Source organism: Elaeis guineensis, chromosome 14, assembly GCF_000442705.2.
Source record: "Elaeis guineensis isolate ETL-2024a chromosome 14, EG11, whole genome shotgun sequence".
Lineage (NCBI taxonomy): Eukaryota > Viridiplantae > Streptophyta > Magnoliopsida > Arecales > Arecaceae > Elaeis > Elaeis guineensis.
In genome coordinates this window covers 24175079-24190441 of record NC_026006.2, presented here as the reverse complement: position 1 = coordinate 24190441, position 15363 = coordinate 24175079, and positions in this window count along the sequence as shown.

Genomic DNA, 15363 nt, shown 5'->3' with positions numbered 1-15363 from the left:
AATTGGGCTAGCCCAATTGATTTGGATTAGATCCAATTAGGTTTAAGAAAATCATGCTAGCACTCGATTGAGACTAACTTTCTCCTCGTGTAATCTTTTCTATCTCGACTGAGCCAAATATGATTTGACTCATCCAGGGAACCTTGAGAAGATTTCTCTCAGTCTAAATGAATCTTGTCTAGCTTAAAAAAGTTTTGTCATAATTCATGAGATGAATTTAAGACAACACCTGCTAATTCCTATCACCTGCCATTTTCATTTTAGGACATCTGTCAATTGTTGACATATGGGTCTTAAACTGAAGGCCACTTGGTAAGAGCTCATTGGAGGATTTTTTTGGAGTGTCCACATGCCAAATTCACATTAAATTAGGTGTCATAATCAGATTATGGTGTGAGCTCAATTGGATTAAGTGGACGCCCCAAGTGGATAAGGATGGAGAGTCTTGATCAACATGGACTAGTTGGTGCAACCTTCCTTTGTGCTTATCCAAAGATGGTGCCAACATAGGAGAGAGAGTGGGGGTTCTTATCTAATGTGATCAGATGATATCACTCCATCAATCAATTTTTTTTTGAATTTATTGAAATTTTTTGATTGGTCGAATGATGTGGCACTGCGCAGTGCAGCAGGGTCTATATAAACCCTGTCTGCGCCTAGGGTTTCATATGATTGCACCAAACCCATCAAAGCTGCCACCCCCTTTCCTCTTCTTCATGTCCCATCTGTAGCTCTCCCTCTCCTCTTCACGTCCAAGGAGTTGGACGTCCATCTGGCAAAGGTCTAAGGCGTGGTGACACCTTGAACAGGAAGGCTGCAGGACTTCTTCGACAGGCTACTGCTCCAACTTCAGAAAGAGTTTTGAAGTATTTTAAAATCAGATTGAGATCTAATTTTTGGAGCAAAAATTTATGAGGAGAAGATGATCCAGATCCTATCTGAGTGGATACGGGTAGAGACCAGACGATTGCGTGGCTAAATCAGAATGTCAGGCTTGCTGCGATCATCTACAGGGTAATCAGATTACCCTTGAGGTATTTCATGTTTCCTCATGTTTTAGATTTATTTTAGAATTAGTATCAGATAATAAAATTAGACCTAAAGATTTAGATCTGAAATAAATATATGATAAATTTTTTAAAATTATTCCATCCTAGATTTGATGAAATCTGGAAGATTCCTACAAGGAAAAAGGTGATTTTTCCTTCACCTCACCTAACAGTTATTGGGCCCAACCCCATCCTTATCCTAGAGCAACTCTTTACTAATAAAGTGGTTGCGTGTTCCCAATGCAACTAAACCACCATAACCAGTCGAGAACAATCAACGCTGGTAGCAAGCCCGCACATCTACAACGGTGGAAGACCTATGGACTTAATATTTATGGAGAGATTTAGATTTAAATCTCATCTAATCAGTCATCATATGATCGATATAACTGGCATGGGCTAAACCAAACCACTAAGCAATCTAATTCAAGAACCAATCTTTTAAATTGGCTAGATAAGTAGAGATTGGTGGGAGTCCCCCCGTTGCCTTCCTAAGATACCAATAAATTGATCAGATCGGCTAACAAAATCAATTAAATAATCACATCTCATTAACTTGCCTTAGATACCAATAGGTCGATTGATCAGAATTGGTTAGCTCAAGCGAATCGAGCTCAAACCAACGAGCCAAATTAGGTCCTTAAGTTAATGATTCTACATATGAGATTCAATCAATTTGATCAACAATAATTGTATGATCATTAACTTAATTGATCTAATCTTTACCAACACTTGACTTGGTTTGATCAATTACTTAATCAAGTTAGACCCATATGACTCAAATCAAAAATCTTAAATGCAATCCTCTGACATGACCTAATTTATGATTTTTTTATGACCAAAATCCTCATGCACAAACACAAATTTTAGATTCTAAAATCATATCTTAGATCTAAATTCATTGCATGAAAATAAGTTTTAAAATATAAAAATAATATTTAGATTTTGACATACAAACATATATCACATATATGCATGTAAAGTCAGATCTAAACCAAATTTTAGATATTAGCATGATATCATATATCTCATATATTAATCATAGATCAGATTAAAAGTAAATTTATGATCTAAATATACAATCATATATCATATATATAAATCAAAATTTAGATCATATAAAAATTTTAGATTTTATGCATGCATCTATGTATCACATGAACATGAACTAGAACTCTTTTGATATCAAAATTCAGATCTATGCATGCAATTACATATCAATTATATGTTCTAAAATTAAATATAAAATTAAATTTTAGATTAGAAGATCCATCTATACATCTCATGTATCAAAGAAAAATCTAATTTTAAATTTTTTTTCAAAAATATGTATATCAAAATTCAGCATATGAAAATCCATGGCTCTGATACCACTATTGAAATTTGGGGTTTGGTGCATGCATAGTTATTTCAAAAATTTTATTTTCTAAACACTATAGTGGAGAATAAGATTAAAATACTTTTAATCTAAATTATGTATGCATAAAAATATAAAATCACATGGATCTATCACATATGCTGAAAATGATGTATACTAAAATTCAGATCACATACCTGTTTCGCAATCTTTTTCTTCGAATCTGGATCTGAAAGAGAAGAGGTTCTTTTTTAGCTGTACAAATATCTGACCTCTATGAGCATTCACTTGAGATCAGCTTGGAACAGCTCTCTTTAATCTGAATTTTGGTTCTCCCAAAATTCAGCCTACTGAATCTGAATGAAGTCTGGATCGCGATCAATGCTTGATTTTTCTCCTTGATCTTCTTCTTCTCCTCTTCTCTAGAGTTTTTCTTTACTTTGTGCTACTACAAAATATCAACAACCAACAAATTATGGGATGCCCAACACTTTGGGCATGAAACTCCTTGGGACTCGCATCCCAAGTGATGGAGCATGTAGAACGCCCAAAAGAAGAGAAAGGGAGAGGAAGAGAGGGTGTGGGGATAGTCTTTGGGCATGAGGAGCTACTGATTTGGATGCTCTAAGAACCTTAGAGGAGGTCCCTTTAAATAGATATAAAGATTGAATCCTATTCAATCTCATAATATAAGTCCTACTTGCAGTAGGATTCCTATTAACTTAAGTTATCCAACTTACATTAGAAAGCCCATTAGGCACCAACAATTGGAGCTCTTACACCTATAATTAGATATCTCAAAACACACCCAAGAGATGACCCATAAGAGAACTAAAAGTCTTCTAATCAATGGACACGCCCAACTTGATCAAATCAAGGTGGCGCCCAAAAATAACTATCAAGAAAATTAATTAGGGACTTGCACTCTTAATTAATTTGATCTATAACCTTAGACACCCAATAATTGGAGTCTCATGAATCTTATTCATGTAAGTTATTAGCAGATAATTAAGTTAGAATTATCTTATCAAATAAGTAATCCCAACTAAAAGAGGAATTGGGTCCAACCTTGTGCTAGCAAGGTTATCATGAACCCAATGGATTTCTTTAAACCCAATTGACATTTCATAAGCTCAATTACTAATTTCAGGCCTAATTTTTTTGTTATGTGATCCCATAGGTTAAATTCTATCTGCTAGTGAGATATATAATGATCTCTATCATTGTATCATTGAAACTCTTTTCAATGGATCAGAATAATTTCACTCTAACTCAACAAGGATTGTCGATCCAGAACAATCCTAATGAGCACTCACAATCCACCAGTGACACCTAACAATATATAATGGCAACCCAGTAGAATTGAAATAAATATCTAGGTGTAGTTAGTATGTGATTCAGTCTCTCTATCATGAGTCCCGACTAGATGGCAGGTCATAGATAAATCGTCAAACCTCAACATTAGTCATATGATAGATTCGATTAGCTCAAGTCCAGTTGTGACTTCTATAGAAACTCTTTTTCATTAATCACACTACTATGGCCATAGATTCTTAGACTTAGCCTTTCAAATCTCATAGGATTATTCCTCTCTATCAAAGTCGATAGTTCCTATCTTGATGCACACTACTCCTACAGTGGACCAACTGTCACCAACATCGACTACAAGGGCTCATTGAGACCCATGTTTATGTGTCAGTCAAACTTCAGTAGTCTCACTGTAAGCAGCAATATCATCTCAAGTCAAAAGATCAGTCACACAACTATAACATCGAGATAATCACTGATGATCGAATAAAAATCCAAATGATCTCTCGTATGGTCATGCTCAGTACTAGTTGTTCTCTAATAACCATCCACACTTATCACTCTGTATCTCTGCACAGTAAATCAGAGACTCATCTATCTCGAAGGAAGTAATTTATGCATCAGTCTATCTGGATCTATCACCATCCTCATGATGATCCTATAATTGAGAGCATTTAGGAATTAAATACATATCTCTAATTCTCAATACTTTGAGAATATGTATCATAACTAATTCCATGGATGATTCAAAAATACATCACACTTGAATGAAAAAAAATTATCCTTTTGTTGATCATATCAATATATTAAGTATAAAATTATATCCTAGATTTATTACAATGTGTCAGTCATATTGGCTTTTAGGTCATACATCTAATAGTATCTATACTAGCACAGGAAGATTTTGTATTCAATTTTAATAAAAACTTTTGCTCGATTTATTTATGAAATAAATTAATTACATGTGATCTTTTGACTGACAATCTTTATCACCTACATGATGATGAATGTGTAAATATAAACGAGCCATTAGTAAGTGTCATAGATTATAAATGATCTAGAGATGATGTTAACCACAGGTATATGCGGCACTTTTGATATGGCCATATTAGAGAGGATAGGATAAATAAACTAAAAAAAGATGGTATTCTTGACTCATTGAATTCAGAATCATATCCAATTTATAAATTCTACCTTTAAAAAAAAATAATTAAGTTATCTTTTGTAGGATATGAGGAAAGGGCCATTGAGATACTTATCCTAGTACACACTCATATGTGTGGCTCATTTGATACGCAGGTCATGTGTAGTGACAATTACTTCATTACTCTTATTGATGACTTCTTATGGTATAGGTATGTGTTTCTTATGAGATACAAGTATAAAGTTTTTGAAAAGTTCAAGAAATTCAGAAATAAAGTAGAAAAATAAACAAGAACATCCCTTAAGGTTCTTCAATCAGATCAAGGAGGAAAATACCTTAGTGAAAATTTTTTAAGTTATCTCTGGAAAAGTAGCATAGTTTGTAATGGACTCCTTCTGGTATATCTCAACACAAAAAGGGATATCCGAAAGGAAGAATAGGATCCTATTAGATATAGTTCGGTCCATGATGAGTTTCACCAACTTATCCCTGTATCTTTGGGGTCATGCCTTACTAACTGTTGGTTATAAAATACCCACAGCCGAAACCCTCAACGGAATCGACAGCAGCACAGCTCCGCCCGGACTCCTACGGGAGCCGGGCTCCACCGCCGACAGCAGCGCAGCTCCACCCAGACACCTACAGGAGTCGGGCTCCACCGCCGACGGCAATGCAGCTCCGCCCGAACTCCTACGGGAGCCGGGCTCCACCGCCGACAGCAGCACAGCTCCGCCCGGACTCCTACGGGAGTCGAGCTCCGCTCTCAGTATCAACTGCTGGTAAGCTCCATCCGGACTCCTGCGAGAGCCGGACTTCACCCTCAACGGAATCGGCAGCAGCGCGGCTCCGCCCGGACTCCTACAGGAGCCGGGCTCCATCGCCGACAGTAACGCAGCTCCGCCCGGACTCCTACGGGAGCCAGGCTCCACCGCCGACAGCAGCGCAGCTCCGCCCGGACTCCTACAGGAGCCGGGCTCCACCGCCGACAGCAGCACAGCTCCGCCCGGACTCCTACGGGAGCCGGGCTCCGCTCTCAGTATCAACTGCTGGTAAGCTCCATCCGGACTCCTACGAGAGCCGGACTTCGCCTTTAATGTTAAATTGCAGGAGGACTTCGCCCGTGCTCTTACGGGAGCCGAGCTTCATCTTTGACGCCGACGACTACAGCCGCAAGCAGACTCCGCCCAGACTCCTACGAGAGCCAGGTTCCGCCCGCAACTTCGGCTCCGAGAGGGTTCCGCCCGGACTCTCCCGGAAGTCGGGCTCCACCCACGACCCCAACCGCCAGGAGGACCTCTCCCGGACCTCTACAGAAATCGGGCTCCGGCCGTTGCCGAGCTTCAATCGACAGATCCGCGCCCCCTGACAGGCCATCAAAATGGCCATGACCCTGCTCCACTTCCTGTGGCAGACTCCACACAGTTCCATCATTCCCTGACAAGCCGCAGTAACCATCGCCACCCTGCTCCACTACCTGTGACAGATTCCGCACAGCTCCACTATCCCCTGGCAGGCCACAATAACGGCCACGAACCTGCTCCACCTCCTGCGACGGATACCATGCGATTCTCCTATCCGCTGGCAAGTCACGACAACGGACGCTGCTCCACCCCTCATAACAGATTCCTCGTGGCGAGCCGCGGTGATGGCCACGTGTCTGCTCCACTATCTTTCGCAATCAATTCCCCTGACCATGGGCGGCCCACTACCAGGCGGTTACAAACGTCGCCAGCAATCCGTTGCCTCCTCCGCCTATAAAAGGGGGACCCAGATACGTTATTCTTTAAGCTCATTTTCTTATCTCAAAACTCTGCTAAATTCTCCGTTCGAGCACTCCATTCTTGTTGAGGCAGAGAACTGACTTGAGCGTCGGAGGGTCTTGCCGGAGCAACCCCACCTCCGGTTTAGACTTTCCTTGCAGGTCCCGGCGGCGACCGCAGCTTCCCCGACTCCAGCTTATCCGGCGCAAGCAGATTTTTGCACCAACAGAATTGGTGCTACAGGAAGGGGTGTGCCTTCGCAGCACCCTTGTTCTTAAAGGAGTGTTCAACGGAGCTACCTCCGACCGTTTCTCCGTCATCCACTCCTAATCCTCCCCCGCGAGATCGACACCCGATGCCTCCGCGCAAGGCATCCACCCGGCGGTCCACGGCCTCCGCGGCCAGATCTCAGGCTCCGGCCTCCCCTTCCGTTTCTCAGCCTCCTCCTCCTCTCCCTCCGACAGCGGCGGTCGGCACGGAGCAGTTTGACTTGCTGGCGCAGCAGGTCAAAGGCCTCGTCGAGGCCGTACAAGCAATGCAGCAGCAGCAACCACAGGCATCGGCGCATCCGGAGGGGGCATCTCCGGAATGCCAGAACCCGACGGTGGGGCGGGCCACCTGGGCCAGCCGCCCCGTCCTTCCTGGGAAGGCGAATCCGAGGGTAGAGAGCCCTCAATCGGACCACGACTCCACCCCTGGAAGATCCCTGCCCCCGTTCTGCCAAAGGACCCTCGAGACTCGAAGTCGAGAGGACTTCCTGGACCGGAGGCTCCAGGAGATGAACCGGCGGATCGAAGAACTCCGCCACGCGCCTCCCGCTTATGGTGAGGATATTTGCACTGACCCCCCTTCTCCCAAATGATTATGCAGGAACCGATCCCGCCGAATTTCAAGCTTCCCCAGTTCAAAAGCTACGACGGGACGTCAGACCCGGTTGATAATCTGGAGGCCTTCCGAACGATGATGCTGCTTCACGGTGCTCCCGACGCCATCTTGTGCCGGGCTTTCTCGTCTACTTTGAAGGGAGCAGCAAGGAACTGGTACTCGGCTCTGAAGCCGGGTACCATATTCTCCTTCGATCAAATGAGCCACCAATTCGTGGCCCATTTTGTCAGCAGCCGACGTCCCCAGAAAGGTTCGGAGTCCCTCATCAACATCAAGCAGAGGGAAGGGGAGTCCATACGGGCCTACGTCAACCGCTTCAACATCGCGGCGTTGGAGGTCCGAAACTTGGACCAGTCAGTCGCCATGGCCGCCCTGAAAGGTGGCCTTCAGAAGAATGATCTCTTGTACTCCCTGGAGAAGAAGTACCCCAGGGATTTTACTGATCTACTGGCTCGGGCTGAAGGGTACGCCCGAGCGGAAGAGGCCTTCAAAATGAAGGACGAAGAGACTGCGAGGGAGCGTCAGGCGGGAGATTCTAGTAAGCCCGCAGTTGAGAGGAGGCCAAAGGAAGCCCGGCCTCGCTCCTGATCCCCTCCTGGACATAAGCGCGCCCATACTCCCCCCCGGGCACGCAGGCAGAGAAGCCCGGACAACAGGTTTCGGCGGGGTTCCCCGCCAGGGAAATTCCGCAACTACGCCCCCCTCAACGCCTCGAAGGCCCAGGTGCTGATGGAGGTCAAGGAGCAGCTCCCTAGGCCAGAGAGGATGCGCACGCACCCCAAGAAGTGCAACCCCAACAAGTTCTGCCTCTACCACTGCGACCATAGCCACGACACCGAAGAATGCATCCAGCTCCAGGACAAGATCGAGGAGCTCATCCGGCGAGGTCGACTCGACAAATTCATCCACCGCAGGCCTGAGGGTAGAGGAGACTGGCCAAGAGCCCTCCCACCGCCCGAACTGCAGAAAAGGGAGGAGCAGCCCGGGGACCGGCCTCCTATCGGGACCATTGACTCCATCGCCGGAGGGCCTCAAGGAGGAGCGGGAGAACTGTAAATATATCACTTACTATTTCATTTTGGATCTACTTTTCTTTCTAGCTAACACGCCCCTCCTACCTAACGTGGATGTATTATGACTGGATATGACCCCTCCAAAAACAATGGCCATGTCAGGAACAGGAGGAGAACCTCGTCCTGACATGAGCAAAGTTAAAGGCCCGATTCTTTTAGACCGGATGGGGGGAGAGGCCTTACAACGCCCTAATGTGCCCCCACAGCCCTGTTAGGGACAGGAGGAAAACTTCGCCCTAACTTGAGCAAAGTCAAAGGCCCGGTTCTTTTAGACCGGATGGGGGGAGAGGCCTTACAACGCCCTAATGTGCCCCCACAGCCCTGTTAGGGACAGGAGGAAAACCTCGCCCTAACTTGAGCAAAGTCAAAGGCCCGGTTCTTTTAGACCGGATGGGGGGAGAGGCCTGACAACACCCTAATGTGCCCCCACAGCCCTGTCAGGAACAGGAGGAGAACTTCGTCCTGACATGAGCAAAGTTGAAGGCTCGGTTCTTTTAGATCGGAGGGGGGAGAGGCCTTACAGCGCCCTAACGCGCCCCCACAAGCCAGGCTGGTAACGAGAAGAGAACCTCGCACCGGCTCGAGCAAAGTGGAAGGTCCGGACTCCTACGGGAGCCGGGTTCCGCCGCCAAGAAGACCTCACCCAGACTCCTACGGGAGCCGGGTTCCATCGCTAAAGAAGACTTCACCCGGACTCCTACGGGAGCCGGGTTCCGCCGCTAAAGAAGACTTCACCCGGACTCCTACGGGAGCCGGGTTCTACCGCTAAAGAAGACTTCACCCGGACTCCTACGGGAGCCGGGTTCCGCCGCTAAAGAAGACTTCACCCGAACTCCTACGGGAGCCGGGTTCCGCCGCTAAAGAAGACTTCACCCGGACTCCTACGGGAGCCGGGTTCTGCCGCCAAGGAAGACTTCACCCGGACTCCTACGGGAGCCGGGTTCCGCCGCTAAAGAAGACTTCACCTTGACTCCTACGGGAGCCGGGTTCTGCCGCCAAGGAAGACTTCACCCGGACTCCTACGGGAGCCGGGTTTCGCCGCTAAAGAAGACTTCACCCGGACTCCTACGGGAGCCGGGTTCTGCCGTCAAGGAAGACTTCACCCGGACTCCTACGGGAGCCGGGTTTCGCCGCTAAAGAAGACTTCACCCGGACTCCTACGGGAGCCGGGTTCTGCCGCCAAGGAAGACTTCGCCCGGACTCCTACGGAAGCCGAGCTCCATTTGCCACTTCTGCAGCAAGGGTTAATAATGGTGGCGAAACTCGGCCACATAACAAGGACGGATGAAAGGGAAGAGCCCCCCCCCACGACGACATCTACGTCGAACAAGCCAAACGACAAGAAAGGGTCAACAGACGATAATATCGTGTTATGCGTGGACAAGGTAACACAAAGCGCTCTTTTTTTTTTCCATTTCCAATATGCGTACTACAGGGCCAGGACGGCCAGGGAAAGAAGGATAAAATGATAAAAAAAAAAAAGTAATTACATGAAGACAAAGGAGCTCTAAGGAGGTCCTGCTCCCTCCGACCTAGGGTTATCACCTCCATCCCTCAACCAGGACCGCCTCAGGTTCTCCACTGCTTCTTCTAGTTCTTCCTTCTTCCGCAGCGTATCCTGGAGCGCCTGATGAAATTGTCGGCTCTCTGCCTCCGCTTCTCGACGCCGCTTCCGCAGAACTTCGGACTCCGCCTCTGCATCCGCGACGGCCTTCCGCTCGAGCGCCAGTTGGATTTTCACTTGTTGAAGTTCGGCTGTCTTCTCCCCAAGGGAGACGGAAATCCCTTCGACAGTGCCTCTCAGGGCTAGGAGCTCTTCGGTATCTTGGGCATTAGTAAGCTGCGCCCTAGTAACCAACTGCCTCTGGAGATGAACAACCTCGTCCGTCGTCTGACGGAATCTCCCTTTGTACTCTTCCACTTGCCGACGCCAGCTGGCCCGCTGCACATCGTGGCTCATCTCAGCATCTTGAAGCTGCTTCTGGAGGTCGGAGACCTTCTGCGACCATTTCTGCTCATCATCAACCCGCGCTGGGAGCCGAGATGAGTTCCCTTCCAGCTGGCTGATCCTCCTCTTCGTAGCCGACAGCTCCACCTTAAGGGCACTGATCCTGGCTTCTTGAGCCCAAGTTCGATCGCTGGCGCTCTTCTTACATTCCTCGAGCTCCTTTGTGAAGTTCGCCTTCCTCCGGCTGTAATCCATGATTGCCTTCACTTGGAGACTCCTAAAGTGGGCAGCCTCAGCGGCGGCCTCGAAATAGCATTTTCTCGACTCGCAGAGCTCGCCCTCCGACTTCTTCAACTTCTTCGTCAGGTGGAGGACCTCCTTTTTCAGCCGTTGGATAGTTGACTTCAGCGGGACCCCCAGGGGCAAGGGGAGTGCTTCAGCAGGGCACTGCCATCGGAAGGTGCAAACGTCAAAGACCGACTCATTACAAGAAGAAAGGCAGAAAAGGAGGAGGAGGGGGAAGGAGAGGCCATCCACAACAAGAAATTTGACTTTATTGATTAATTTTGAAGACAAACAAAAAGGAAATATGGCGATAAAATAAAGACACAAGATCGGAGGTCTCAGACCTCAGGGGCAGGAGGTGGAGAGCTCAGCGCGGGGGGTGCGACTGCGGTAGCGACGGACGAAGGGCCGACCTCGTCTTCAGACTCCTCCAGAAAGCCGAGATCGAGGTCGGGGTATCTGCTGGCCACCTTCTCTCGATAGAGCTCGAACCCCTTTGTGAACGCCTCCAGGCCGAACTGGACGTTCAGTTCCCTCATCTCTGCGGAGGCCTTGAACTCCTCCACCGTAAGGGCCCTGGCCTCCGAGACCAGAACTGGAGTTTGCTCGGCCAAATGGGCGACATCGGCCTCCGCCTTCCTCACCGACTCCTCCAAGCTTCATCTCTCCTCCTCCCGGGCTTGTCTCTCCTCTTCCCGGGCTTGCCTCTCCCTCTCCAGGGCCTCCTGGAGGGCGGCTACTTCGGCCATCTTCGCTTGAAGGCGAGCAACCTCGGCCTGGCAGCGCTCCTCCGCTTGAAGGAGGTCCCTTCTCATGCGGCTCGACGCCTCGACATAGGCAAAGAGCTGGTGCCCAATCTGCAAGGACGGATAGACAATTACAACAAAGGCCGAGTGACCATGCAAATAAACATCCGCTTACCTCAAGGAAGGACCCCAAAGAATTCCAAGCCCGCTGCTCGGGATCGGCGCGATCGATCCTCTCCACGATGTCGGACAGAATACAGACATCAAGCAGCAGCCTGATCAAGTCCTTGTCGTTGAAGGGGTTCTCTGATCCCCCCTCGGAGCAGACGGACTCGTCTGCAGTAGCTCGGTGGCTGCTCGCCCTGCGAGCCACCGATTTCCTCCTCCTCCCCGCGGCAGGCACCTCCGTGGGGCGAGCCCCCGGAACGGGGGCCCCAGTCGGCGGGCTCCTTGAGGAAGCCCGGGGGGTCGCTGGTTCGACATCCGAAGGAATGTCGATGGCCGGGGTCGCCTGGACGGGCGCAGCCAAGCTCGTCTCCTCCACCCTGGCCCTCTTCGCCGATCCGGAGGCCGTCGCGCCCTTCCTCTTCTGAGCTCTCATGGCCTTGGCGAGCATCCGCGTGGCTTCAGCGTCCATTGCTAAAAAAAAAAAAAAAAAACAACAGGAAAAGAAAAGAAGAAAGAAGAAGCGACACCGATCAGTCCAGAAAAAAAAAAAAAAAGAAGAGAGAAGAGAAAAGAAGAGAGAAAGAAAGAGGAAGAAAAGAGCGGGAAGGAAAAAAATAAAGAGAAGAAGAAGGCAAGAAAAGGAAAGATAAATACTTGCTGGATCCTGAGGGCTCAGGCCGATGTTGAAAAGAAGCTGCTCCCTCAGAAGATTAGGAAGGGAAGGAGCGGGATAACTTAGAAGCTTCTGGGCGGCCTAGAGGTCGTCCTCTCCCAGGCTGGGAGCCCGGCGGACGAAATCCCTCAGAGACCCCCAAGGGGGCAGGCCCAGTTCCAGGGTCGGGCAGTAGACGAAGAGAAATTTCCCCTTCCAGTTGTGAATCGAAGAAGGGGCGCCCTTCAGCAACCCCTTCTTACCAAACTGGGGGGAGAAGTACCACCAGTCCTTCGCTGAAGGATGGCGTTTGAAGGTGTAAAAATGCCTGAACAAGGAGAGGGATGGCTGGACCTCGGCTATGTGGCAGAGAGAGAGAAATCCTATCAAAAACTTAAAGGAATTCGGGGCCACGGAGGCGAGAGAAATGTCTAAGAAGCGAAAGAAGGCGGCAACGAAGACAGAAAGCGGAAGCCGGAGTCCGGCACGAAATGCCTCCTGATACAAACAAAAGCGACCAGGAGGAGGAGCGCTGGCCCGGTTAGAGGGGCCAGGTAGCTCCAGGTCGTACTCCGGAGGAATCCCGTACCGAGCCCTTATCAGAAGGAGTTCATCCGGAGTCGACGAACATGGAATGGCGCCCGGAGCAAAAATCGGGCGAGGCCCTGCCCCGGACGCAGGTTCGTCCACAGAGTCAGGGACCTGGGGGTTCAAAGCAGAAGAACTCTCAGAACTGACGGGAGCAGAAGAGTCGGAAGACATATTGAGCAGTTTCAGAGGGAGAACCTAAAGGATCCTAAAAAGGCAGACCGAAAGGGGAATGAGATGCCGAAGGCCAACTCGGAAGAAGACACAAAAGTAATGAAGAGAAGAGAAGCCCCTAGGCGGTGAGAAGAAGGTTGGCACTAACCTATATTGCTCTGGGGACCTGGGGAGCGAGAAACGGGAGGCGCCTACGGCTCGAGAAGACGTTCACTAGAGCAGGCTCTCGAAGAGAAGACAGACGCCAGCAAAAAATTAGAAATGGAGTAGGACGCCTGAAGGGGGGAGGACGGGTTTAAATAGACCCTGGGATCCGGCGCCATATTGATCGCGAATCCCCCCAGGCCAGTCCGCATCCGACGCGTGTCCCACTCCCCGTGGCAGACGGCTAAAGGCGGCTGACGGTTGGCAGGATCATAATTACGCCGTACCTAGGCCAGTGTACCTGCGGGATTATCGAAGCATCCCCTCGTACCGCTCCAATTCGAAGAGACTCCAGCATGCGCTCATTTAATGCCAAAATATCTGGGGGCGGCAGTGCGCAGGATTCGAAGGGACGGTTCCGGCTGTACCCATCTCTCTCTCTCTCTGTGTACTTTCTTTGTTTGAAATTCAAACTCGGATGTAGGGGGACTGGTGTTGGGTATAAAATACCCACAGCCGAAACCCTCAACGGAATCGGCAGCAGCGCAGCTCCGCCCGGACTCCTACGGGAGCCGGGCTCCACCGCCGACAGTAGCGCATCTCCACCCGGACTCCTACAGGAGCCGGGCTCCACCGCCGACGGCAACGCAGCTCCGCCCGGACTCCTACGGGAGCCGGGCTCCGCTCTCAGTATCAACTGCTGGTAAGCTCCATCCGGACTCCTGCGAGAGCCGGACTTCACCCTCAACGGAATCGACAGCAGTGCGGCTCCGCCCGGACTCCTACAGGAGTCCGGGCTCCACCGCCGACAGCAACGCAGCTCCGCCCGGACTCCTACGGGAGCCGGGCTCCACCGCCGACAGCAGCGCAGCTCCGCCCGGACTCCTACAGGAGCCGGGCTCCACCGCCGACAGCAGCACAGCTCCGCCCGGACTCCTACGGGAGCCGGGCTCCGCTCTCAGTATCAACTGCTGGTAAGCTCCATCCGAACTCCTACGAGAGCCGGACTTCGCCTTTAATGTTAAATTGCAGGAGGACTTCGCCCGTGCTCTTAAGGGAGCCGAGCTTCATCTTCGACGCCGACGACTACAGCCGCAAGCAGACTCCGCCCGGACTCCTACGAGAGCCGGGTTCTGCCGGCAACTTCGGCTCCGAGAGGGTTCCGCCCGGACTCCCCCGAAAGTCGGGCTCCACCCACGACCCCAACCGCCAGGAGGACCTCTCCCGGACCTCTACAGAAACCGGGCTCCGACCACTGCCGAGCTTCAATCGACAGATCCGCGCCCCCTGACAGGCCATCAAAACGGCCATGACCCTGCTCCACTTCCTGTGGCGGACTCCACGCAGTTCCATCATTCCCTGACAAGCCGCAGTAACCATCGCCACCCTGCTCCACTACCTGTGGCGAATTCCGCACAGCTCCACTATCCCCTGGCAGGCCACAATAATGGCCACGAACCTGCTCCACCTCCTGCGACGGATACCATGCGATTCTCCTATCCGCTGGCAAGTCACGACAACAGACGCTGCTCCACCCCTCATAACAGATTCCGCATGGCGAGCCATGGTGATGGCCACGTGTCTGCTCCACTATCTTTCGCAATCAATTCCCCTGACCATGGGCGGCCCACTACCAGGCGGTTACAAACGTCGCCAGCAATCCGTTGCCTCCTCCACCTATAAAAGGGGGACCCAGATACGTTATTCTTTAAGCTCATTTCCTTATCTCAAAACTCTGCTAAATTCTCTGTTCGAGCACTCCATTCTTGTTGAGGCAGAGAACTGACTTGAGCATTGGAGGGTCTTGCCGGAGCAACCCCACCTCCGATTTAGACTTCCCTTGCAGGTCCCGACGGCGACCGCGGCTTCCCCGACTCCAGCTTATCCGACGCAAGCAGATTTTTGCACCAACACTAACCACTGTATATTTATTAAATAGGGTTCCCTCTAAATCCATTTCTATCACACCATTTAAGATATGGTATAGTAAAAAACTAAATCTTGATCATCTCAAAATTTAGGGATGTCCAACCTATGTCAAAAGACAGATGGCTAACAAGTTAGAGGCTAAGTCTATAAAAG